This window comes from Oryzias latipes, chromosome 3 (assembly GCF_002234675.1).
Source record: "Oryzias latipes chromosome 3, ASM223467v1".
In the NCBI taxonomy this organism is placed as follows: Eukaryota; Metazoa; Chordata; class Actinopteri; order Beloniformes; family Adrianichthyidae; genus Oryzias; species Oryzias latipes.
Window position 1 is genome coordinate 24,785,434 of NC_019861.2, and position 25,371 is coordinate 24,810,804.

The 25,371-nt window shown below is 37.3% G+C and overlaps 1 protein-coding gene across 1 annotated transcript in view; it reads left to right on the plus strand.

Annotated features, from left to right (window-relative positions):
* The window catches only part of smyd3 (SET and MYND domain containing 3), a 56,739-nt gene that overhangs the window by 18,219 nt on the left and 13,149 nt on the right, over window positions 1–25,371 (plus strand). The gene's annotated exons all lie outside the window — the stretch shown is intronic.

Genomic DNA, 25,371 nt, shown 5'->3' on the forward strand with positions numbered 1-25,371 from the left:
CTATATACTTATACTAGAAATGCTAGTTTATTTAGCAAAGTATGTTCCTGCTAAGCGTTTTAAGCAGACGCATGCTTTGGAAGCTTTCGCTCAACATCACTTATTAGCGATGACTGTCTATCTATAGCTCGTCATAGTGTCGCATAAACAGAAACATACATACAATGAAGACAATTTACTCATTTAATTGATTTTCTAAATAAACTTCTGCTTACAGCCTATACACTGGACTGTGAAAAGGTGTTGGGTTGGGTTCATGCACAGTTTTGCATTGTGATTGTAAAGATGAATCTATAGCTGCCATAGGTTATCTGTACTTGTACATCAGTGGGGAAAAGGCTGAAGCTTTAGGTATACCTGTCTGCGTTTAAGCATTTTTTTTCTCTTTTAAGTATATAGTTGAAATATATAGTGACAGAGTGTGAGTGTGTACAGAATTTTTTCTCCCTTCATTTTATGTTGTGGTTATGCACAGGCACAGTCTGAATGGGCTGGTTTCATCCTGACGCACATGAACTTCACATTATAATGACAGATGAGCTTGCAGGCCTTTGTGTGAACTTGATTATTCGCTGAATCAGCTCGTCTTGTGCTGGGACATGTATATTTGCATGAATTCCTTACATGACCTAAATGTAACCCTGTTGAACTTGCACATACTTCTCCTTAGACCCACTCTGATCCTCTTTTAATCTATTATAATAGCGTTCTTATTACTCATTAACCATAATTGTACCATTTTTAGCTCTAATTAAAAAAAGAACTGAACCATTTTCTAGGACATAGTTTCTGCAGAGCGGCAGTAGTCTATTAGATATTTGCATTTTTTTTCTACAAACTTGGTATAGAGTACATTGTATGCATTTTAACGGCCTTCTTCTTTAAGTGATTCACTTTTAAAGTATGAACCCCCGCGGACCCTTAGGTCCTCTACCTGGTCTTTTAGTTGTTGCCATGGTAAGGACCATCTGAAAATCTGAGGTGAGTCTTCGTTCTTCCATTACTGTCCTTGCCTGTGGAACAGCCTGCCGGAGAGTCACAAAGACCGTAGAGGCTTTTAAGAAAAAGCTCAAGACCCACCTTTGTAGCAGTTGTTGCCCTATGTGGGGGCGGTTGGGGTCCGATTTTGCAGCCTCACTTCTGTGGAGTGGACCCCATTGCTGTCCCGGTGTGGGTGGGCACTGTGGTGATGTTCCTGTGGCTGTGCTGACTCCTGTCATGAAGAGATTCTCAAAATACTGTTTCCTCACAACAGAGCCAATCCTAAGTTTTTTAGAATTAACTTTTATAAGTAGTCATTGTAAAAAAAAAATTAAATTCTTGTCATTGTTATGCAAGGTGGTGCAGTGGTTAGCGCTCCTGCCTCACAGCAAGAAGGCCCCCGGTTCAAGTCCCGGCTGGGGGACTTGAAACAGAACATCAACGGGGGAGCTTTCTGTGTGGAGTTTGCATGTTCTCCCCGTGCATGGGTGGGTTCTCTCCGGGATCTCCGGCTTCCTCCCACCGTCCAAAAACATGCTTCATTGGTCAACTGGCAACTCTAAATTGTCCATAGGTGTGAGAATAAACGGATGTGTGATTGTGGCCTTGCGACAGACTGGCAACCTGTCCAGGGTGCCCCCTGCCTACGCCCACAAGTGGCCGGGATAGGGTCCGGCAGCCCCGTGACCCCGAGAGGGACAAAAACGGAAGAAGATGAATGAATGAAGATGAAGGAAAGTAGTCGTTGTTTATGTGTTGGAAGGATGGGCTGGGTTTTTCTCTTTTTATTATCATTATTACTATTATTACTATAGCTCGTGCTGGTTTCCGGCGCCTTACGTCCGTGAAACCAGGGTTCGACTCCGGGCTGCTCCCTGTTCCCTTCTCTACTTCTGTGCCGGTTCCAAGCCCGGTTGCTTTGAGAGGGTTGCGTCAGGAAGGGCATCCGGCGTAAAACATTGCCAAGTTTACCATGCGACTCGTTCGCTGTGGCGACCCCTGATGGGAAAAGCCAAAAGAGTAACAACATAACAACAACTATTATTACTATTTATTTAGTCTGTTTTTGTTTTTAACTGTAAAGCTTTTTGAGCTCCGCAAGCGTGAGAAGCGTTTTTTTTTATAAATAAAATTAGATTTTTTGATTTGATTGTTTGATCTGAATTGTGGGTGGGAGCGTTGGTACTGAGTAAGCCCGCCCCCACTTCCCCTCTGTTGCTGAGAGCTTGGAGCAAGGAGCTCGTGGCTTGCCCAGCGTGTTTTCTGCATAACAAATACGGTCATTGTCAAGCTGCATTTTTTTCATCTGCTCCTGCTTCACTACAGTTTGAATAAAGAAATATGCATGAAGGCAATTTGCAGCCCAATTTTCCTATTATGTTTTCCATCAGAGAAATGCCACAAGAACATGTTAAAAACTCCAAACTCGTCGGAGTGGGTCTTTAATATCTGAAGCTGTTTCTGTGCATCCAGTTCACATTCTGTCTACCTTCTTTGTTTTCTCTTGGCTACCATTCACGCTGATTCCAATTTATTTGTCATCTGTTGGAGATTGGAAATGCAATAAGAGAAAGCGAGAAGAAAATTGCAGTGACATGTTGGACTGGGTTTCACTAAAAATCTTCAGGTTCTGGGTTTGATATGTTGTTTGTTTTTACTAGTGGTTCTTGAAAGGTTCCTTTTTTTATACATTGGTATGGATTTAGATCAAATTTGAGCAAAATCACATCAAGCATTGTTTGGAATGTATTTGTTTTAAAACCAAAGCACATCTTTGGTTTAGTGAAAATGAACACAATTGAACGACACAACAGTTTTGGTCTTAAAACATCCACAAAAAACTAAAGTTTTTGAAATATCTCAAGGTATTTGAAGTAAATAAAAGCACAAGTATATTTTCCTGACAGAAAAAACATTCTAGCTGCTATTGTAAGGCTGCATTTGCGATCGGTAAATGTCAGAAAAAAAATAAGTGAAGTAATATAACAAGTCATTTTGTTAACAAATTGCATTTTAATCTGTTAGTTTCTAGTTTACCTATAAGGAATCAACCGTGTAGATCTGCTGCAGCTTTTTTGCAAACATGCTCTGGCTATTTCAACATTGTTGATTTTATTTTAACCTCTGAATTTTTTAGTTCCTGTTGACCGCCAATCAGCAAAGACTAGATTAATAGTATAGTGGTGATTTGACACCTGAAAGTAAGTTTAGCCCCCAGCCATCTTAACATGAGGATCCAGGGTTATGGATTATTAAACTCTAAATCCAATTATTAGGGAAATAAAGTGTTTAAGGGGAAAAAGATGGGAGAAGAAAGGAGAATGAGCAAGTGGAATAAGAAAACATGGAGCTCATTATTCCGGCCAATAAAATGTTAAAGGTAGTTGTATTTATAGCTCTGGGAAGTGGCTGGAACTGCTACCCTTGGGAGTCTCTTCAGACTGTTGGGCAAGTTAGATGAGTCTCTCTGGGAAAGTATGTAGTGTTGTTTATTACCAATATATAGTGATGATTTATCACAGACACACACACACCTGGTGTCACATGTGAATGCGTAGCTAATAAATTTACAGTCCTGCTGACAACTGTTTTGGCTTCAATTACTGGAGCCAGAATGAGAAGTGTGTGTGTGTTTGTGTCTGCAGAGTCTAATTCATGCGTGTGCAAACTCATATTTTGGTGTTTGTTATTTTCCCATCCTCTCTAGTTTGTGATAATTCAGTTTATGCGTCTGTGTGTAGGTGTAAATCTATGGATACGTTTGTGTCGCCCGTGTGTGAGCATCACGGCTTCCTTTATATTTAATGGCCATCTGTTGAGCCACACATTTGTATGCAAACTCCAACAAACGTATACACCTTGACAAATGAAAAAGTTGCCAGTCAAGAGAGTTTTTGCTTGGCAGAAAGGACATTTTACGCTTGTTTATAGGTTTCCATGCAAAGGATCAAGGAGTCAAGAAAAACAAAATTGAAAATTGCAGACTATATGCTAAAGATTTGAAAAATATGGCTAGAGAAAGTAAAATGTGGGAAAAGAAGAAGCCCAAATTATCTTCTTGTCATGTGTTCTTGTGTTTCTCTCAATGCAGCACGGGAAATGCTGAAGATAATCCATTTGTCTATCTCCTCGCATGTTCAACTTTATCACTCCAGCATTTCCCTGATCTGTGGAGCTGGTGGTGCTGTGCGCGCTACCTAATTAGCTTAGGCTTTTGAAATTCACACACATAGAGCTTAGTGTAATGACTTTTGGCCCTTCAATTATGCAGCCACAGACAGTAAATTGTTAAAAATGAATAAAAACCATTTGCCTAATTGATGTAGATTGGCTGTGTGTGCGGGTGCTCAGAGAGATGGAAATAAAGAGGGAAAGAATAGAACTCTTGTAAATGATTGACATCGGTGACAGAGTTGGGGAAAAGAGAGTAAAGTGGAAAAAAACTGGGAATAGGAAAACATAAGAAAACAAATGGTGATTTTGGGAATTGTGATGGTTTGCGAAAGGTTTGCAGAAAGAGGGGAAAAAATTGAGAAATCCAGACAGGTTGAGGAAGAAGACACAGAAAATTGGACAATTTTCACTAAATCTGCTGGTTTTAGGCACCATGAGGCCTGTATATGGTGTTTGTGTACTGGTGGGTTGGATTTGGATAATGAACAGCTTGTGGCTCCAGCTGCAGCAGCCACCACTGTTTTGGCTCTTTTGTCATTTTTCCCATTGTTGGATCTCCTAGCAGTCACGCCATCAGTTACAAACATTTCTTTCCTGTGGTGGTATAAAGGAATTTCAACAGGGAACACGTTGATACATTACCAAAATAAATGTTTTTTGTTGAGTTTCCCAGTTCCTCCTGAGATTTTCCAGGCATGTGAAGTATTCTTGTAAACCCTTTCTGTGGATGATGACCTTTCAAAGACCCTGTGGATGCTGCGAAATGTTTTCCTGATGCTTCTGTCTGAGATTTAAAACCACATGGACGTGTAAAAGTTGTATATTTTCACAACACATGAGGGTGGAGGTTCTCCTCATATTAGTCCTTTAGTGAGTAGCAAAATGGAACATAAGAAATGAGACAAAACAAACATTTTTGTCTCAAATATGGAGATCTCCTGCTAATTTCTGACACTTTACCTTTTACTTCATCTTCCACAGGACAAATATTTTGTGATTGGTCACATAATTGAAATGGGTGTGGTGAAGCAAGTTAAACAGAATTGAGGAAACGAAAGGTGTAATTCAATAGATTCTACCTGGATCAGATGAACTACTAAATGTACTCATCGTCTTAATTTTCTCATGTTTAGCTACAGAAAAAATACACTTTTCCCCTCTACTTTGAACATCTGATTCTCCTCCTCTCTAATCAACTCAAAGACAATCATTTCTTCATTGCCCTTTGTTGTCGTCATATCCTAACATGCACTACAGAAAAAAAAGATTTCACCAAAACCCTTCACTGTAACATCTTAAAAAGGAGGTAATCTCTTGGCAAGAAAGAACCTTTTCGTTCTCCCTGACATGCATGCAGAACAAAAGGCCTCGATTCTCACAGAGTATGAAGCTTTGCTGGAGCAGAGGTGATTAGAAATGTAGTCCATGTCTCAAACAGCGGACACACTGGGCATGTGACATGGGTTCATCATATGGACTTCACACTAGAGTAGAGAGGGGATTCTTCTTCTTTTTCCTTTTCTACTGTTTACTAGCACACGTCTGCCACCCACAGTTGGAAGAGGCTTGGAACGAAATTTCAAAGCGGGGAAAATCTTGCAAATCTTGCTCCAGGCTTCTTCCATTCCGATATATGAAAGACTTGGTGTCATATAAGCTTCTCTCTCACATACAAACCTTCAAATCTCTTAATTGTGTAGTGACGAAGATTTCTAACTTGCATCGTCTGACCTGTAGTTCAAATCTTTCAACTTCATAATCTGATTGGTTTTCATTATAAGATTGGTCATATGACTAAAATAGCTGTTCCAGTTCCTAAATGAATATATTAAGAAAATTGTTGGGTTCAAATAAAAGCTGAGTTTGACCGCTTTGTCTGTCCTCTTTTCAGTCTGGGTGAGTATTTTTTGCTCCCTTCCCACTGCAAACAACAAAGTTGAAAGCAAATAGCATGGGACATTTCATCTTTTCATAGCAATTTGACTGTCCGTTTGGGATGATTCTCCACATTTTAGGCCTGACATTTGAAGTTAATGCGTTTTACTACATCTCACTGCAAATATTTTTGTGTTTTTGCCTGATAAATGTAACCTAAAAGTGGCTGTGGGGCTGTGGTTTTTGAAGATTATTAAAGACTTTGAGTTTCAGTAGTGTCTGTTGTCATTTCAGCTGTGTACATCACCATTTTTTTTTAACTTTATCTGTTGTAAGTCATGTTTGTCTGCTCAAGTTAAATAATTTTAATGCAGTTAAATGGCTAAATGTTTTTTCCCCAACTCTTTTGCTTTCTAACTGTCAGCTTTAAAAATGAACATTTTTGTTATTTTTTCCAAATGATTATTTCACAGTCCCGGTATCAGTCTCAGTTTTACAGAACAGAGTAGTAGCTGGTTAGTGCTGTCTCTTCTGGTCTATTAGGCTTACAGTAATTGCAAATGTTATGTCTAGATGCACGACACATTGGGTCCCTTTACTGCCCTTCACTTGTTCGAAGTTCATTATTGTGCTTTATATAGATTGTCAATCTTTTGTGGAAAATAACCAATCTAGTGTGTAAAGTTTCCAGTAAATGAAGTTTAACCATGAAGATTTTTATTTCCACCCTGAATATAAATTAGTTCGTTCCTGCAGTTTTTCCACTCTCATCTGTCTCCCATCTCTGTTTTTGTCTCTTAAACTACAGCCAAGCATGAAAGGCTCTGTCTGTTCTCTGTTTGGGGACTCTGAAGAATAAAGCTCTCCTTTACTTTCAAGTTTGCAGTTTCCCTCTGCGATATTTGTATTTGCCAACTTGCAAAGTGCAAATGTCCATAAAAGCTTTGAGACTACAAAATCTACTCACTGTATCTCATCATTAGGAGAACTATTCTTGGAGCCAAGGCCGGCAAGTTTTCATCTAAGACTGACTCGCTGTCTCTCCCTGATGAAGGCTGAGCTTACATTTGGAATAGTTTTCAGTTTTTCTGGCTACAGGACCTCAGTGCACGACCTCGTCTAATCTGTCAACAGCGGCTCCTTTGGTGTCCTCCTCTGTTTATGCATAGACTGTCAGTGCTTTCATAACATAACTTTTCCCTAATGTTATTTGTAAAGCCCATAAAAATGAAAGTGACTGTAGAAACAAATAACCAAACAATGATCAAACTAAATTACTTCTTTCTGGACTGAATTTAGAACAAAAGTCAAAGCTGTCAATTTTTTTGACACCCTTTTTTTCTAATGATTTTTAGCCTTTGTTCTGTTGTGAATTTACGAGTTTAGATTTCAGCATCCACTGATGCAGGGTTTGCATTTCATACGAAAACAAGGAAAAACACAATGCATGCATTGTATTTACAGTATTTTACAACGCATGTACTGAGCCTTCATCAAGTCAGCTTAAAAGTGGCTCAAAACAATGTGAAAATTTCAACAACAAAAAAAAAAAGGTAAACGATGAAATCAAAGGAAAAATCTTTCTGTCAGATTAAACATTTCATTTATGATGTCCTTTTATGAAAAACTTGTTTTTTTTTTAAATAACACTGTAAAAATAATTTTTTAAGCCATTTTCTAATGTATTTGCATGTCCAATCTTACACAAAATGCTGTTTTTAATTTAAGAGGAGAAAGAAATGGGAAAGGACACATCAAAAAAAGTTTCAGTTCCTTTTTTCCGTCCACAATCATGAACTTATTCATGAAGCAAATCTATAAATGGGACTAATTAATAAAAATCAGTATTTAAAAGTGTAGTTTATGTGTCCTTTTTCACCTATTTTAAATGTTTGACATTTTTGATGGTCTGAAACATTTAGGTATTAAAAAAACATGCAAAGAAATGAGGATGCAGCTGTTTTCCCCACTATATTGTTCATCATGTCTGATAACGTTTGTCATTTATTTATTTTTCTGCTGTAAAGCTATGAGTTTTTTCCAAAAGGCTGGCATTTATAAACATAACTTTCTGCTTAAGCGTTTTTTAGTTGTTGCGTGATATAATTTTTTAATTGTAATATTTGTATTATGAATATGATTAAAGAAACTCAGCAAATCATTTAAAATAACTTGATTTGTCATTCTATACATGTGTTAATAATGAACTTTGAATATTTTTTCATATATTAATCAAATAAAGGTTTTGATTAAATAATGCTTTAAAAACCTTTGCAGACTGAATTGAGACTTTATACTTGTTCTGTGAGGACAGCAGAGCTAGCTCCTCACATCAGAGCTGTCAAAACACAGTCGCTAAAGCTCTACCAGCAGATTATATACAGTTTTAACATAAATCAAATATAAAATCACCATTTTTGTATGTAGTATGCGGATAATTGACACTTTGAATTTTCTAAAGGTAAAGACAATTTGAACATAAAGTATTCTGTAGATTTCCTGCTATCTGAATCTCATTAATGCTTAACTGTCGCAGCTTGTCACCACAGCCCTGAATCTGCAGTCTCTGTATTGATTAAATGTGGCAGAGCCTGTTTAGACATGTCAGCACTTTTTCTTGGCCCACAGTGAGTGGGATGGGAAAGGAATATAAAATATTGAAGGATGAAGAATTTTCTATTTTTAATAGTTTTTTTAATATGACCCACATTGCTTTATTTGTCCTCAAATTAGTAATCTGTTGTGACGCGTTTGATCCACTGTTTCAAGGCGCGTCACTGATTGAACAATTTTCACGACTTTGTCTCTTAGAGAGACCTAAAGGGATTTTAAGATTTAATGAGCCCCTCCCTGTAAACACCCCCATGTTGAAATGACGAGAGTGTGAGAAGGATGGGAGGGAAAGATGACAGAGAGGAAGGACAAACAGCAAACACTGGTGTCCCCCTGGACTGGTATGTCTAACGTTGTGCAATTACAACTGGGAGCCCCTTTAATTGACTCCATCTGTGAACCCCTGAGTATTCACTGTGAGCGAAAACACAAACCCCTATTTGAAAAGCTCTAACAGTACAAAAAAGATTTCCATCCTCAAAGGTACGCTTAGATCTTTTTTTAGGATAAATAGGAGGATGTTATGCAGGAATTTATTTATAGGTTTTGAGGCTCTTTACTCAGCCCATCTTGGACTGAGCTTGTTTGGTTTGGTTCAGCTTGACTTTATTTCTCCACGTCTTTGAAGACCAGTTTTGGCATCTCTATGACTGATTATGTAATTTAGAAATTGTCAACTAGTTCTACACGACACAGATTTAATCTGACCTTTAACGCTGCCATCTATGAATTGGTTTTGTATTTATCAATGTACATCAGCAGGCGAATTTGCGTAAAGAAGCTAATAATGACTGACTTGTTCCATTTGGCTCTGGACATGAAAAACAATCATCTAAGGCTGTCTTTGTTCTTTTTTTCTAAAGAATATTATAATGAGATTTTCATATAAAGTGCATTAAGCAATTAAATAGGGCAATAGTTGTTTGATTAATGATCAGCCCTATAGGCAAGGTGTATATTAAACCGCTTTTATGAATCAGTTTTATTAGTTCGAGTAGCTTTAGGCCATTAGTTATCCTAGGTTTTGAACCATGATGTCTTGTAATGACAGGCAAATGGGTTTAGGAGTGTTCTGACATGAGCATAAAGAAAGGTGGGTCAGTGTGGTTTTTCACCCAGCGTGTCCCCTTTTACCAAATGTACATAAGTGGTGCTCCCTGATTCTAAATCAAGAGTGTGTTCTAGTTTTACAGGTGGGGGAACACAGATGGCTCTTTGGAGAAAGAGGGAAAAAATATTCAAGAAGGGCACAAGTAATATGAGGCTGGGTATGGTTTGGAATCAGAAAAGAAGGGTGAATGAAGAGTTTTATATGCCCATTTGGACCAATCATGATCAAATATGGGATACCTTGTGACCTGAAATCATGCTGGCTTAAGATGCAAAATATGGGCAGATGAGTTGAATAACAAGGTGCAGCACCGGGGTGCATGAAATCTTGGGAGAATCCTCTTTTCTCGCTTTTGTCTCGGATAAAATTGGTATTTGAAATGTCTGGGCTTTGGGATTTGTTCTGAAGTTGCCATTTTCTAAACATGAAGGAAAGGAACCCCTCCCAGATGTCAGTTTGCTGGTGGGCACATCTACTAGTACTAGTCATGTCAAAGCTTAGAGGTTTTTGGTCTTTGATTTTACATCAGTTTCTGTTCAGCACAACCTCCATCCCCCACCTACCCTTAACCCCTTTATTCTTTCATCATCATCCTGTGGTGATATTGCTGGATTGGTCGACACCTCTCTGAAGGAATAGGCAATGAGCTGACAGACAGCAGAAACGGGAGGCATGGGGAGAGGAGAGGATGATTAGGGAGCATTTCTATTGAAGAATGGAGATGAGCTGGTGTCTGGAGAAGACTGTAAGAGTGAGCAAGTGTTAAGTGATTTATTTCTGTAGTTTTAGAATTAACACCTGACACCACTTCATCTTGTGATATCTCTTTTGAAGGCTTGAGACCATTATTAGGAAGTCATCTGGATTTTAAAGTAGTATTTTCTGGTTTATATTACTTAGTTTGCCTTTAGTCTGAAAATGTTTTTGCAAAGAAGAGTACAAACACTTTCCCCATAGAGAATTGGCCATAGTTGAACATTGCAAGCACTTCCACACACATAGTTCAACTCTCCCACAATGATGTCATTTTCTAGAACCACTTTTCTGTGCTGCAGTGTCAATGGTTTAGCCAGTGTTTGACCTATAAAATTCTTTCTGTATGAGCTAAAACCAAATAACCACCTTGTGAGGGTTTCTGTGTCTTTTTTGCTTGATGAAGACTTCCACCAACTGCTATGGAATATGCCATTATTTTAAGACAGCATAGAAAGAGACAGAAGGACAGTGGTATTTTTCTAAAGGTGGATGGAGGCTCTGAAGGTTGAATTCAAGACCCATTTGTCCAACTACTGCCAACACGAGGTGAACTCTTCTTACAAGCCAGACTTGTTTCCACCATGTTGTGAAAAAGGCACCTGAAAAATATGACTTCCAGTCAGTCACCTGCTGTTGTTCACTTTAAATTCCAAGATCCTTGTTTGCATTCAGGATTTGTTTTTCTCTTAAGTCCATCAAGCTTCTCATTTGTACTTTCTGCATTTCTTTCTCTAATGATGTTTTCTCAGATTACTGAAGGTGACCCACATATGTATAAAAACCAACATTCAGAAATGCTGTTTTTCCCGCTTATCCTGGGTATCTGTGCCTTGTGCCATATATTTTTGGTCATTTAAATGTATACTCTTCTAAATAAACCCAACAAAAGTAAAATCAAAATGTAGACGTTTTCTTAATATAAGCACATATGAGGTAACAATTAGATCTGATTATTTTGTTCAGATTATTAAGATGTTATAGTATCTTTAAAAAAGGAGACATACTGTCCTGATTGTGTACAAGATGAAATTACTTTGCATGAACCTTTTCATATTGGAAACACAACTGGTACACTATTAATTTGTTTTTTTACAAAAAGTTATTCACAAATTACTGAGCAATTCCTTGAATTTATTACAGTATGGTTTTATATGTTTTATACGTGTCCTAAAGTTTTGCATGAAGTGTTTGCGTGAACTATTGAGAATATGTAAATTCTTTGTCATATCGTCAGGACATATTGTCCCTGTTGAATCAAGCAGCTAAACAAATTGCTTTCTAATCAGTTCCAGGTGTCTAGGTTCATCTGTAGCATCAAACTGAACACATTTGCTGCTCTCCTATGGGCTAAGTCTATAATCTCTGTTTGATTGCACATACAGGCCATAAAGGGCCATGATTGCTGTTTGTCTTGGTTGTCATATGCTTTCTTTTTTGCTCTCTCTTGTTGCCAGTTTTTCCTCTTCCCACCCTTTAGCATCTTCTTTTTTTTAATCTTCATAGTATTATTTGTCTACACCACTTTTTTCTCAGCCTGAAGCTTTGTTGCTGAGACAGAAATATTAGCAATGGAGCAGCTAATTGCATACTTGAAGTGTGTGCTTGTGTTTGTGTTGTGCTGACATTGCTTTTTTTTCTCTTGTAACAACCCATGATATCAGTTTGTGTGCGTGAATCCATGCACTCATGTGTGTCAGTGTGTGCGCACATTAGTAACTAAGCCTGATGAATGGTATAGAAAAACTGTTTATATTGTTGGTTTAAAGAGAGAAAGAAAACAACAATGAATTTTTACAAAGCTCTTTAACTGTTTAATCATGATTTGTTAGTGAAGAAAATGTTATTATTCAGGTTTGTATTGCACTAAAAAAATACCTCCCCACATTTGACGTATTTTGTGGTGAAAGAGCATCATTAAGACCTGCAACCATTGGCGAGATGACCAAATATAGAATAGAATAGGTCTTTGAAAAATAGAAAATGTGTTTTTAGATAGAAAAAATGGGTTTCTTATAACTTTATTTGGTACATCTTGCTAGAACCGGGTTGGACTGCCTTTTTGGCTTCCGAAATGCCTTTGTGGCATAGATTCAACAAGGTACTGGAAACATTCCTCAGAGTTTGGTTCGTATTGACATGACAGCATCACGCACTTACTGCAGATTTGTCGGCTGCATATCCAAGGTGCCAATCTCCTGTTCCACCACATCCCAAAGGTGCTCTATTAGGTTTAGATCTGGTGATAGTGGAGTCCAGTGAACTCAGTGTCATGTTCCAGAAACCAGTTTGAAATGATTCCAGCTTTATGACAAGCCGCCTTATTCTGCTCGAAGTAGCTATCAGAAGATGGTACACTTCATGACTACATGGAGGGATGGATGTGGTCAGCCACAATAGTCAGGTCAGCTGTGGCGTTGTAGCATGCTCAATTGTACTAAGCGGCCCAAAGTTTGCCAATAAAAAATCCCCGACACCATGACACCAGCACCACCAGTGTGAACCGTTGATACAAGGCAGGATGGATCCGTGCTTTCACGTTGTTGAGGCCAAATTCTGACTCTACCATCCGAATGTTGCAGCAGATATGGAGACTCATCAGAACAGACGTTTTTTCATTCTACTATTGTTCAATTTTGGGGAGTCCGTGGATTGTAGCCTTGGTTTCCTTTTCTTAGCTGACAAGAGTGACACATGGTGTGGTCTTCTGCTGCTGTGGCCCATCTACCTCAAGGTTCTGCAGACCTCGGTTGGAACCAGTGATAGTTGAGTTCCTGTTGCCTTCCTATCAGCTGGAACCAGTCTGGCCATTTTCCTCTGACCTCTGGCATCAACAGAACTGCCGCTCTCTGGATATTTTCTCTTTTTTTTGGACCATTCCCTGTAAATCCTAGAGACGGTTGTGGGTGAAAATCCCAGTAAATAAGCAGTTTTTTTTTAAATCAGAGCAGCCAGTCTGGTACCAACGGTCATGCCACATTCAAATGTACTTAAATCACCCCATTTTTCCCCCCATTCTGATGCCGTTTAAACTGCACCAAATCGTCTTGACCATGTCTTCATGCCTAAATGCATTGAGCTGCTTCCATGTAATTGGTTTATTAGAGGTTTGCATTAATGAGTTGGACAGGTGTACCTAATAAAATGGACATTGAGTGTATGTTTGTTACATATTGTAAATTGAAATGTAATTTGTCTGATGATTAAAGTATCATGAATATTTTTAATCTTCCCACTTACTTTTTTTCTCTCATCTTCACAAAAAACAGCAAATACAATTTATTTTGTATTTTCAGGTTGTCCTTCTCTATCTTGATTTTTACCTGCAATAATTTATAAACTAAGTAACATTTAATTAAAAATTTTTCTTTAGTTTTATTATATACAAAATAAAAGTCTAACTTCATCAGACATTAATAAATGCATACTACAAGAAACCTGCTCTCTAAAAAGCTGCTCTGATCCTTTCTTTTACAGATGATTCCTTATGGTTTCAAAAGTTTTTTTTGACTGATATTTTTTCTTTTTTTAAGGGCTGCTGTAGAAGTTGTCATGGAAACTTTTTTTCCACTATGTATCTGTGACATTAGTCATAACAGTGTCTTTCTGTTGTGCTGTCTCCTGTTTTGTGTGTGTGGGCCAGGGGAGATGGATGAGTGTAATTTTCATCGGTGTAGGAATCACTTTGTCACTAAAGGATGCACACACATTGTTTATGGCGGCACACTTTGCTTCAGGCTTTACTTTAGATTGGAGGCAGATTACATTGCACTTCTACACATGTCAGTATATATACTTTTGCACCAACATGCATGGAGGTCTAATGTAATTTGAAAATGCTTTTCCGATGATCCAGCATCTAAGCATGTTGCAGGAGAGCACACCACTGACCTTTGACCTCACAGGACTAATACAACCCAGCATGGCAAACCTCTTACTGCATGAATTAGAAATATGAGTTTTTCATTTGATCTGAGCCAAACGTTAAGGTCTATATTGTAAATAATAATTAGTCAAATTATTCTCATAAAGACAGCATCATTTGTATTAAATGCTATTAACTACAGACAAGTATATTCTTTGAGTTTTTCAATATAGATTAGAAAAGCTTTTAATCAAAAAATATTTTTGTATCCTTGACAGAATGAGTTCTTAAATGACAGTCAAAACAGCTTCAGATTAAAGTGATCCACTGCCTTACCAAAATTAAATTATTAGATATTTCAGCAGCAATTGCTGAAAAATGTTGAAAAGAGTATTGATTTAAATAAAGCATTTACACTACTCATAATTTTAAAGTTATATTTTTTTGGTGTTATAAAAGTGGCCCTATAGTAAACCAGTTGTCAACTCAAGACACAGTATGTGCAATTTGTAAGTCACACGTCAAAATATATTTTTATGTTCAATGTGGATCCAATAATTCTTTTTTTTACATATGAACCACAATGTAAAGTTTATTATTGTAGACGACACACATTTATTTTGCTCAGAACAAAATTAAAAGCTTCTTTTTTGGATATAATGTATATTTTGGTTTTAATAAATTAGACTGTTGTTGCAAATAAAACTAATATAATACCATTGTGTTTACCGCAGAAACAAGGTATTCAAATGATGCATGTGATGCATAAAATATAGAAATGTATTATTTATTCATTTACCAGTATGCTTCTTGAAATGTAAAAATGATAAAAAAGCGTGTTTTTGGTGTTTTTAACATGTTCTTGTAGCATTTTCTCATGATGGAGGACATATATAAAGAAATTTAAGATTAAGCTTTATTTCTGAGTATTTCTTTATTCATGTCATTGTGACTCAGAAGCAGATGGAAAAATTTAGTTGGAAAAAGCCTGTAGCAGTCTGTGATGAACTACTGCTGCTCTGCAGAGACTATGTCCTAGAAAACAACACAGATCTTTTGTCTTGTCTAAAAACAGCATAATTATAATGAAAAGAGATCAAAAGTTGATTGGAGTGGGACTTAAATGACATTTTAAAACAGCAAGATTTATGTTAAAAGTTAAAATTAGATCACTGCTATAGTGAGGAAAAGTTGTTTATCCTTACGTCTCAGGCTGCAAATCACAGGAGATTCAATTTAAAACTACAAGTTGACCACGTTAAAGCGAATGTGTTTCTCTGTTATTGGTGTCAGACTTTAAAAGACTCAGCAAAATGTAGCTTGTACAAATATTTTTCAATTTTAATAAATGTTTAGAACTAAATGTTCTTTAAAAATGTCTAGATAGGTAAAAGTTGTAGTTTTTTGGTATATCTTGCTATGATGTTTCACTAATAACTACTTATGTATGCAATAAGCAGATATCCACATTTTTATTTTAGCATTAAGATTAAAAAAAGCAGTCGAAATAACATTAGAATTATTTTCTTCTCACTGTTACTTCCCAGTCACAATAATGTTTTGCTTTATCATTTTTTTGTTAAAATACATTGTGTAGAATTGTGCACTTTGATTAAAACATGTACAAATAAAAACAGAGAATAAAAAAAGGTTAGACTTTAGTGTTTTATTTTTAAAATGATCTCCACACAGGCAGTTTTATTTAAAGAAGCAGTCTTAAAATGTGCCAGAGAAGGAAAGTCTGTAACTCATAATTCTGTTTTGGAAATTTCACTAAATACAATTTAACAATTTGTGTCACATAATTGCCTGTGAATAAAAATAAAACTAGCAAAATCTCTAAGTCGGCAACAGATTAGCTGAAACTGGAAACAAATGTTAAAGTGTGGCAGAGATAATTCCATCTGTTTTCAGAGTTTTATCTTTTTTATTTTTATCAAAATCCTCATCCAAATTTTTTATTATTTTCTTAATTGATTTCTCAACTTTACATAATTGATTTGTGTCCCAGTGTGGATTTAATGTATTAAAAATGGCTTGTACATTCCCATAATGAGAGTCATTTTACAGTTTGTAACTTCCGCTGCATTCAACCCAAGTGATGCTTTAGATAAGAGGTGAAGGAAATGCACAGAGAAAAGCCATTCAGATGTGACGACATGCTCCCTGCAGCATGGAGAGAGGAAGAGCCGCTATTCCCTCATGAAACCCTCTTTTATTCGCGCCCGAGCAGAGCAGTGAAGCAGGAAAAACGATTTCCTGCAGTGCTGCTTCAAAGAAAAATCGATCTGCTCTTTTGACTATTGTCTATTGTTCTGATGTAACCTGTTCTCTAACAGTCTGCTGAGCTTAAACTTTCTTTTTTTGTTTTGTTTGTATCCTTTTGATTTCTTATATTTATTTACTCCTATTTTTATTTTATGTTTGAGGGTCATTTGATTCGAGAACACGAGCAAAAAGTAATGAAGTAGAAACATTTGCAAACTGTTGGGTCAGTGGTTAATACGCTGCCAATATGGTATACTATGCAAATAGATTTTCTCTTTAAAGAATACTGGAAGGTTTTGCATTTCATCAAATTACCTAAACAGAAATCTGGTTATTTACCTGCAGAAGTTACTGTAAACATGGAAGCAGTTAAAAATGTCTTTGTTTTTAATTGTTTATGTATCTTTGCTTGCAGCCATGTCATACTTTACACATAGGGATTAATGAAGATGACTGTCTATTTGCTTAAGAGGTGCCTATATGTGTATTAAAACAACCAGAAGAGACTGTACTGATGAATCATCACATTGTCCTAATGAGATTCATAATAATATCATTCACCAGACAGAACTGCACGGCTGGGAACATTTTATTTACCAAATGTCCTCTGATGGAAAATGAAGGGTGAAAAATAGCCAGAGGATGTAATCATAGGACATTAGAGGAAGCGGGTTCCACTCATGAAGCTGAAGTTGTAAAACAGGAACAGCCATCACCATCAAGACACTACAGGATCTTTTAATCATCATAGCAGGTGAAACGATGACCGTCATGATAACAGTTCATGTCTACTACTGTGCTTTTACAGCACTTTAATGCTCTACAGTCTGGCAAAACCAGACTTTGTCACACTCAGAAATGGATGGTTAGGAAACCCAAGTCCTGATGAAGAAAGGTTTGCTTGATACACACACACAAAAAACTAAAACATATAATCATAAAACGGGGAAAAAAAATCATCAAAAACATGTCAGCCATCAGACTAAGCTATTATTAGTAGAATTAAAAGAGTAACTCGGAGTAATTAAAACCAGGGACTGGAGACTAATCAAACTAATAGAAAGCAGGTGTGTTAGTGACAAGACATATATCAAAATGAGAACAATTCTACAAATTATAATTAAACCATAACAAGATATTCTTGCTTATAAATCTCTGTGTGATAATTATGGAGAATGTCTTTGAAAATCAATCTGAATGTTAATCTGGTTTGATATTAATTGGTACTGTAACTGTTATTTGAATGTGTCGGTGTGTATGGGAAACTTTTGCTTTAGCTGAATCTGTATGTATTCAAAATGTGCAAAGTTAGCAGAAATGCATGTTGGCCTGCTTTTTCCCTCCATGCTTTTATATGGAGAGTAATTTGAATCAAAACGAGTTATTAAAGTGTAGAAATCAATCTTTATAATCACACACACCCTCAGGCAAATTATGTGTGTCTGTGTGTTTATATGTATGTGTGCACACCCCCACGGCTGAAGAATGTCCGTGACTGATCCTTACTTGTCAAAAACCCTTCTGAAACATGTCTGATGCTTTGTAAAACATTTATTAAAGAACATTAGATATTGCTCAATAGGCCTGCACAATATACCGCAAATTTATCGTTATCACAACATCAAGCTGTGCAATATGCATATCGCAAAAGACAGCAAATTTGCAATAAATGGTTACCTTAGATGTGGCCAAACAATCTTATGGCAGCTTGAAGTGTTTAATGGATTGAAAGAATCCCTTTCTGCATTTGACCAATCAGATGGACCCCTTCACGTTGTTAACTAATCGGATGGCGCCCTATTATGTTGTATGTTCGCCTCCTGCGTCAACAAGGGTCATTTGTAGTATAATTTTTAAGCTGTTGTAATGGAATGGGAATAATATTTTTGGTTGTTTTGCTAATTGTTTATACACCGCAAATTATATCGTTATCGCAATATTAATCACTGATATCGCATATCGCGAGTTTTCTTCATATCGTGCAGCCCTATTGCTCAACATAAAGAGTTTTTTTTATTCAGAGCAATAGACTGTTGCGAAGTGTACTTTTCAACGCACATTAGGAGTGTCACTCTTTCTCTCCGTGTCTTAACACCAGGATCCCCTGCTTCCTCCTTCATCAGTTAAGTACAAGAGAGAGCATCTTCTTGCAGAAGAAGACTGTTTATTCATATTAAACACCTGCTCTGGATGATAATTATTTTCCGTGATTATCTTCCTTGCCGTTTTAGGATATTTTCTGGCTGCTTCTGGGTCAGATGATGCCATTTCTCCGTGCAGTGGCACAAACATAGGTTGGTAGCGATTTAGGAACCGGTGGAAATAGCTGTAAAATATTCCTTAGTAGCCGGGAAGGAAGCTGACGGTCCGGGGTGCTCTTCATCTCTTCAAGATGTTTCCTAATTCAGTAATTCAATATCTTTAAGACCTTTTAGGACCACGCCAACCCTGTTTAAAGCCAGAGACTAGTTAGCTAGCACAATCCATCACCCTCGTAATTATTTTTAACACATAAAATATGAGCAGAAAACCATAACTGAAATGTTAAACTGGTGATACTTACTGATGATTCCATGCAGACTGTGTCTATCTTCTGAAAATCCCACTTCTTGCTAAATGCGCCACCGTCCTCCGATTTAACTACTCTTAGTAGGACGTTTGAGGTGCTCTGGCAGCGCCTGATTAAGCATTTTAAACATTTATTTCTTTTTATCATATTTGATCATATTTTTAAAGATTTTGTCGTTTAAAAATGAAAAGAATGCTCGACTCTGTTGACAGTACACAAATGTTGATATAAAATAAAATTGTAGAATTTTTTTCAGGGGTGGCCACTTGGGGGGCCAGCATATATTTTTCAGAATGGCCAGTGCCCTCACTGGCTATCACATAAGATAAGATAAGATAAAGATAAAGATACTTTATTGATCCCAGCTTGGGAAATTCAGTTGTTGCAGCGTCGGCGTTAGGCTCAAGATACAAACTTACACACAATAGATGACAGAGAACCAAAACAATCAATCGGAAAGAAACATCAGTGAATTAGCACAGTCGTATTCCATGCCACATCAGGAGAGAGAAAATAGACGGACCATAAATGACTTTATCTATTGCACATGGGTGACAAGTTATAGAGTCCAATGGAGTGAGGAATGAAAGATCTCCTGAAGCGGTTTGTGTGACAGCGAAGCTGCCTTAGTCTGTTGGAGAAGGAGCTCCGCTGACCGTCCAGTACAGGATGGAGAGGATGCTCAGGATTATCCATGATGGATACCAGTTTATTTAAAGTCCTCCTCTCCATCACAGATTCAAACGTGTCCATTTTGCAACCAATTACAGAGCCAGCTCTTCGGATCAGTTTGTTCAGTCTATTGCTGTCCCTAGCAGATATGCTGCCCCCCTAGCAGACCACCGAGAAGAACAGAGTGCTGGCCACAACAGACTGGTAGAATAAATGAATAAACATGTGGGCGTGCCTGCCCGCAGCCCCTTTTACAGACATAAAAGTCTCATACAAGGGTTTTGAGTTTTTGTGATGTGAACCAGAGGAGTCACATGATTGGAAAAAGAAATCTGCAAATACGTGAAACGCGAATACGCAGGGGAACACTGTAATGATAATTAAGAAGAGTACTGGGAACGATTTTCGAAGAGTTCTTTAAAACCTTAAGTTCCACTGTCTAGCATTGTTTTGACATTTAGATTAAACTGCCTGTCTGAAGGTTTCATTAGGACTCTCCTAGAAAATGGTTTCTTTCTGCTAAAAAAAACGAGATCATTAGCTGCAGTCAGACTTTTTTCCAGTTAATGTCATCTCAAGGAGACATGTCTGAACTTAAGATATGGTCGAATGGCTGCAGAGTTAAAAGAGAAGTCCTGGGGTCAGCAGGGTCGGATGTTTACTTTTGTTAACTAAATGGGAATATGTTCTGTATTTAGCAAATTTAGAACTGCATAATTTGTGTATATTTTCCTCTAGATGTTTTAACTAGCGTCGTGTGAGCATGCAGCAGTGTCAAAAGTCAGTGACAATGATGGTTTACCTTGTGTTTTCTTTCCTATTTGTCAAACTGTCAATTGCGAGATAAAAGCATCATCATTTGATCATGAATACTTCATCAAAGCATTAAAAAAAGCCCAAACTCACTCCAACACACGTGCTGCCTTTGATTTGCTCTGATGGCCTTTGTAGTTTTTCCCCAGAGTGACAGTAATTGAAGCGATTCCAGCAAACTCAAACACATTTACGCTTTTTTTTTTTTTAAATTTATCTTCAGTAGACAAACAAGTAAACCAAGCTTTAGAGGATGATGGGACTCTGGTTTCTGCTTCCTCAAATCCCATCTCCACAATTCACTAATAGCATAAACAAGCTTTCTACAGGCAGCACCTCCTTTTCTGCTTTTTACTTTTCACTGTGCATTTATGATCATTTTATCTCCAGAATTGAGGTATTTTGGTAAATCTTATGGAAATTATGCTGGAAGCTGAATTTTTACTAGTCTTTTTTTTCATTCTTGTAACATTTTGGTGAAATAGATGTTTGAAATTGGAACATTTATTACAGTGTTTATTCTGTCCAAATCCTTGTAGCTATAAAGAATTGTTTTTCTTAACCTATGAACTGATTACAGCCATAATTTAAATTCACACTTAAATCATCTAGTGATCTATTTTGAGTTTTCCAAAATCAAAAAACCTGTGTCGATTTATAGAACATAATTTCTGCAGAGCGGCAGTAGTTTGTTGGCAATCCGCCTCTTAGTTGTGAGCGGGACTGTTGGCACAGAAGTAAGCCTCTGCTCATTTTCCATTCAATATCTGCCCTTTTTTACACTCTCTCCTGCTATCTTACAACCCCAAGCAAACATTAGCAATACAACAAAAATGGCCAATTATATCGGAGCCGTTCAGCCGTGCAGTTTTGAGCCAGATGCCAGCTTAGACAAGGAAAACGAAGACGTGAAGAGGATGCATCAGAATAGAGCGGAGCAGGGAGCTTGTGGCTTGCCCTTCGTATTTTCTATTTAACAAATGAAAAGGCATTTTCTTTCTTCTGCTCCTGATTCACAGCTATTAGAATAAAGAAATACTCAGAAATGTAATGTTATGCTTAATTTTCTTTATTCTTTAATACCTGTTATCGCACTTATGTGACAAACTTCTTCGGCTTCAAAATTACCTAAAAGCAAAAACATAAGTGAATTCTTTTTTCATAGTTGAAAATCAGGCATTAAGGGGTTTTAATATACCGGGATGTTCTTTACGATCAAGAAAATCTATAATCTACATCAACAATTTAGATTAGATAGATTAGATTAGATGATAGATTAGAATTACTTCCCATGCCTCAGTTTTAGAAAGGGTTTCTTTTTCTAAACTCAAATTTTCTATTATGTGGCACAGAAAATGAATGTTTGTGAGTAGCATACTAAAATAACAGTTTTGTTTTTTGATTTATCAAAGATTTTGTGTTATATGTTGAATATTTCTAGAAGAAAAGGTCAAAATGCTGGTGTGGATTACATATGGGTACATTTTGGTTCTCCAGCAAATATCAGCCGCATGGAGACATCTGCCTTCAACTCACTCTGGGTCTTTGCCCTTTCCTCTGTGCATTGCAGGGTTTTTTCTTTTTCTTAGTAACACTGAGCGTTTGGTGAATACTAATGTTGGGGTTTTCGGCTTTCGCTGAACCATCTGTGTCTGTTTTTGACGACCTTATCCAGGAATTAAATTTAAAGCATGTTGTTGGTCTAAAGAAACTCATCGATGTTTCTAGCCTGAGGCTAAAATTGTGTGTTGTTGCAGCAGAGATTTGTGTTGTTTACATTCTATCTGACATACATTTCTATGTGAAACCACTCTGTTTTGGGGTAAATATTAAAATTTCTGAAGGCAAGCACAGTTTTAGCTAACAATATGCTTTTTAAATTCAGTTTAATACTTTTGTTGTTTCTTTAGTCTTCTATATAAGTAGGGTTTTTTAATCATATAGCCTTCCTATTCAAGCTTAAACTTTATTTTTCCCACTTATTGATGATACATTCAAGCCTGATATTTTATTTCTTGCCCAAGTGATCCTTTTTATGTGTGTAATTTTGTGCTGCAGCTCTGCTGCACACATTTAACTTTGCAAAGGCAAATATAAACGGCTGTTACCTGGAGTTTAGTTTTGTTTCAAATTACAATACCTTACATTTAGAGTATAAACTGATAAAAAAAGATCAAAATATAGAAAGAGACTCAACTATAACCAGTTTAGTAAATCTTGATCTTAACTTCTTCCCATTTTACTCAAAAAACATTTAGTAAGTATTTATTAGACAGAAAATAGCCAATGGAGCAGCCTAAGGTGTGTTTTACTTTGCTTAAAGAGATTCTCATTGTGAAGTAAAATAGAATGAAAACGTAGTAATATACTGTGTGTTCTTAACTAATTGTACCACATTGAGCACTTTATGTATTTTTTATATACATATATTTTTTACAAAAATGTTAATGGATTTTATTTATTTCTTAGTTCTTTTCTGTTGTAAAGATTTGTAGAATGACCGAATGTTAAATCTCTTTGTTCCACATTTGTTTGAATTTACAAAACTATTTTTTATAAAAAATAATATTTATTAAAAAAGATCTTTTTTTTTTTGCTATTTAAAGGAATATTTATAATATCGTCAGCCTAATAGCATTTCTGCCTAACTCATTTTTTTGCCAAATTGAGATATTGGCCTAACTCTACTCTCCTTTCACTGCTGCACCACCCTGTATAACTGCCTATTTTCTCAGCCAATCAGAAGGCTTCCATCATTCAAAAAACACTATCTGCTTTAGTCATCTAATTGACTTGGGCATTTTGATGCCATATAAAAATGTGCTCAAGTCATCTCAAATTGACTTGAGCAGTTTTGGCGCTACACAACAATGGCTGCCCTATGAAGAACAAGGCTCGTCTTAGCATAAATGAAGCATTAGATCTTATCTTTGATTCATCAGGTAAGGTTATTCATTCCTTTCTGGAGCCTGGAACAGTTATTTGTGACCTGTACAAAGAATACTGTAAAGCTGTTGGTGAGAATGGAGCACGGGTTGTGAGTGAGGGGTATTTCCGCAAAGTGTTCCGTGAGTTGAAATACTCTGTGTTCATAACACGGAAAGACCAGTGTGATGTATGTGTTAGTGCCAAGGCAGTAGATCAGGATACCCTTAATGCTCATTTGAAATCAAAGGCTGAAGCTCAGGCTGAAAAAGCTAAGGATAAACAGGAATCCAGTGACAAACTCTCAGTGTGGACAATAGACCTGCATCGTGTTCTTTTGTGCCCCAAGACCCAAGCGAGCCCAATGTATTATAAAACTAAACTGCAGATACACAACTTTACTTGCTTCAACCTGGGTAAAAAAGATAGCTATTGTTACCCCTGGGAGGAGCACGAGGGCTCCCTCAGCAGCGAGGTTTTTGCCCATCTGCAGTTCAAACACTTTGAGTCAGTCTTAAGGCCTGTTCACACCGGGACGAATTTCGCGCGCGATATTCGCCGACGTTTAACGCCTCGTGACTAAACAAAGGGCACCAATGTGAGTGTGCACACCGACGCAAAAAACGCTACGCGTAAAAGCGTCATTTTTCAAAAAACGCCTTGGGTTTGTTTTTTTGGTTTGACGCGCCGCGTCAAAAACTATCTTTTGCACACTAGCTTTTGCACACGTGTCTGGAGCTTCTGAAGTTACAGTAAAACACAACTTGGGGGCACTCAAACAAAAAACTGTCTTGCTGAGCACACATACATAACGGCAAAGAAGATATACGCCAAGTAGCATCTACACTGCCACGAAGAAATAAGACGAAGAAGATGCACTCACTGACGGACATTCTAAAATATCCCCGAAAACGCTCATGATACATTTTCAGCTCATGTACCAGTCGATAAAACTCCCCATGTTCTTCTCTTCTCGTAACTATGGGATGTACATCTGCGTCTTTTCCGGCGTCTTTCATCATTCAACAGAACAATAATTTCTTCATCGCTGGAACTGGAGCTGCTGGTGCTTGAAATATTCATGTTTTCTTTGTATGATTCTGACAAACGCGTAAACTTGCTCTCTTCTTCTGAGTGAAAAGCGACTTTAAGGAGGGTAAAGTTGCGCAGCGCCACCTTGTGTACAGGGGTATTTCTGTTTTACGTTAAGCGCCATCTAATGTCAGGGAATGAATTTGCATGTTCACTCGGCTCATCGTTAGGCGAAAATCGCTTGGGTGTGAACACAAAAAACGTGGCGAAAAACGCTGGCGAATAACGTGCGCCGATATTCGTCCCGGTGTGTACGGCCCTTTAGAGGCCAACCCAAATATTAAAAAGTCATAGTCTGGAGTGATGGCTGCGGCTATCAGAATCGGTGTTGCACCATTGCAAATGCGTACCTTGATCTGGCCATGAAGCATGATGTCACAATTGTACAAAAATTTCTGGTTGCAGGGCACACACAAATGAAGTGTGACTCCATGCATAGCTGCATTGAACGCCGTATCAGGAAAGACATTTACACTCTGCGTGATTACATCATCATTTTTGAAACTGCACGTTTGAACCCATCCCCGTACAAGGTCACCCAGTTGTACCACAACAACTTCATGAAGTTATCTGGGGCCTACGTCAAAACCATCCGGCCAGGTGGAAAACCAGGTGATCCCACAGTCCATGACCTTCAGGCTTTCCAGTACTTGGCAGATG